We start from the raw sequence: 2,991 nt of genomic DNA on the forward strand, positions 1-2,991 counted from the left end.
GTTTACATGAATACTTTTGTTGATGAGTGACTGAATTCAACGTTTTAAAGACATATTTTTTAATATTTTGAACAGATGTAGACCTTGCTTGGTGGTTATTAAGGTGTTTTGAGTCATTGCTAGGCATTTAGGCTAAGACTTAACAACTTTGCTTGGCCGTTACTAGGCGGTTGCTAGGGTATCGTAACTGGTTTCCAGGTGGAAAGATAGATGATGTCACACTTTAACCAGTGATCCAATATAAAGCTCTCTTTCAGGTCTGCTTGACTGGACTGGTGTAACACAGCTGTGAGCAAACTTGTCCAACTTACACTAAATGAACTAATAACAGAGTCACATATTTATTTTTTTAAAGCATACGCACATGTCTTTTGTCTTTTGTTTTTTGTTCTTTTGATTTTGCTGGATTTTCAGGTAGAGCATCCTGTTTGTGGGAGTCATCCGTAGGTGCCTGATTTTGGATATTATTCCATCCATGAATCTGTGAGGTGGACATTTAAATCAGCCATTTGTACTAGGATATTGTAATATAAATATTAAAGAGAAACTAAATCTCAAGAATGTGTCTGGGTCATATTTTGCGACCAACCTAAAGAAATATCAAAGAAATGGTAGCAACCTTCCATAAGAAAATAAAATCTATTTTAGGCTTTTCATTGCAATATTCTGCATTATGAATATTGAAATTATTTACGTGACAATTAAGCACATTCTACCCATTTCTCATTACTGTAATGCAATAATATTTCATTCTTATTACCACAATTAATATCTTTAAATTTCCACTTGTCTTTTTGTTTCGGGGCGAAATATGGCCCAAACATTTCCTTAAGATTCACCTGAATATTGTTGCAAACAACCAAAAAATATACAATAATCCAATCATGGCTTTTTTTTATTTTTAATAATAACACCTAATTTAAAAAGTAGGTGTAAATTATCATCTTACTGTCTGTATACTAAGTTTCAAATACTTACTCAAGTTCTTCTAATTTACGTTGTGGATCCTCCAGCAGATGTGAGAGCGGCTTCACTCCTGAATCCATCAGTCTATTTCCTCTGAGATCCAGTGCTTTTAGCTGTGTCTGGTTAGATCTGAAAGCTGATGCCAGAACAGCACACCCATTTGCCGTAAGTTAAACTGCAAAGGGTCGTGCAATTATAACAAGATTACTTTAAATTATATATATTAAGTAAAAACAGTCAAATTTTCTGTAGTGTACAGATTCACCTTTCAATATATGATTCACTTTCAGATTCAGATTCACCTTTCAATATATGGTTCAATTTGAAATTTAAGTTGCAGTTCACAATAATAATGATGAAGAAGAAGAATTGTCTTCATTAATTTGAATTGAAATAACTAATTACTGAAAATATTTAGGAAATCTTTATTACCTCAGTGACTGCAGTCCTGACAGAAGATGGCAAAGTGCCACTGAAAGCTGCTTCAAACCTGAGTCCAGTATTGCATTAGCACTGAGGTTCAGCTCTCTCAGACCTGAGGGTTGTTTGTTTACATAACCCATCATCCAACAGCTTTTATGTGTGAGACTGCAATTATTCAGCCTGAGAAAAGCACAAAAACAACGAAAAAATGCTCCAAATGTCCATCTCATTTGTTAATTGTGAGATGTACATTACATGATTAACTAACAAACTGGAGGCCTATTACCATAATCTCTCTAGACGCACACGTGGGTCTTCAAACACAGGGAGCAGATGCTTCACTCCTGAGTCTGTCAGGTTGTTAATGCTGAGGTCCAACTCTCTCAAGGGTTTGACTTTAAAGCAGGTGACAGTGCAGAACATTCATAGGCTGTAATTTTACAGTCTGATAGACTGCAAATAGTAGAGGGAGATAATCATGAACTACTGTCATGGGATACACAGTATGTGACATTATTTCCTCAGAATCAGATCAGTCATCTATTGGCATCATGTTAATGTCCAGTGGGTTGTGTGTTACTCAGCACATGAACACTGTCTACTTGTCTGATTGTAATACCTCAGTGTCTTAAGCTCACAGGAAGGGCTCTTTAGACCAATGCAGAGCAGATTCACTCCTGAATCCTGGAGGTCATTCAAACTTAAATCTAAATGTTTCAGGCTTGTAGAGGTGGACTGCAGTGCTTGGGCCAGTGCCGCACAACTTTTCCTGGTAAGTTCACAGGCCATCAACCTAAAAAATGCCCTCAATTTAACATTGTAGACTTGACGAAATTCATGCATTTGATGTGGTTAAAAGTAGTGCTTATTTTTTGTGCAAAAAAAGTTCATATTTTCATGTTTGATACTACATGGACATGGTCTATCCAAATCAATGTGTAATTCTACAACTGCAGTGACATCTGCATCCGACATTTGTTCAAAAATGAAACTCAGTCCCACAGAAATTCATGAGGGATTACTATCTGATTATCAGAAAAAACTCTGAGGTTTTAAAAGGACTCAAGGGGTTTGTAGAATAAACCCAGTAGGAAGTGTAAGTTATATATTTTAGTGCCCACTTATTACATATTAGAACCCACCTTAGTGTTTCCAGTTTGCAGCTTGTATCGTATCACATCAGAAAGCATTTTCACACCTGTATCACAAGGCTTGTTGTGTGTCAAATCAAGTTCAATTAAGTGAGCTGGGTTTGACTTCAGAGCTGAAGCCAAAGAAGCACAGCCGTTTTCACCAATGCTGCAATTGAAAAGTCTACAACCACAAGAAAGAAAAGAAAAATCACAAATGAAATATATTTGTTGATTCTTCTACATACCAGTGTGATTCACAGGACAGCAAATGGAGACGTTTGCTAAAGTTTCCTGTTTCTAATTGATTCTTATAAGAAAAAGAAAAGAATAATCTACAGTTTTAACATAGATCTCAACACTGTCTCAGGAAAAGTCTATTAAAGTATGTTGGGCCGAAGGCTGGAAAATATGGACAGCCATTCCAAAACCAAATTAGCTGAGCTATCTACATTTATTGTATAGCTCTAAA

At 36.0% G+C, this 2,991-nt stretch overlaps 1 long non-coding RNA gene across 1 annotated transcript; it reads right to left on the minus strand.

Moving 5' to 3' along the window:
* Positions 1 to 417: 417 nt before the first annotated feature.
* On the minus strand, positions 418 to 1,521 carry LOC107555726 (uncharacterized). Its single transcript, XR_001605192.1, has 3 exons — positions 1,399 to 1,521; positions 979 to 1,102; positions 418 to 481 (listed from the first exon to the last, which is right to left on the minus strand). It is a non-coding gene; the product is annotated as an uncharacterized lncRNA (long non-coding RNA).
* Positions 1,522 to 2,991: the final 1,470 nt, after the last annotated feature.

Source organism: Sinocyclocheilus grahami, unplaced genomic scaffold (genome assembly GCF_001515645.1).
Source record: "Sinocyclocheilus grahami isolate Dianchi unplaced genomic scaffold, SAMN03320097.WGS_v1.1 scaffold543.1, whole genome shotgun sequence".
Taxonomy (NCBI): Eukaryota; Metazoa; Chordata; class Actinopteri; order Cypriniformes; family Cyprinidae; genus Sinocyclocheilus; species Sinocyclocheilus grahami.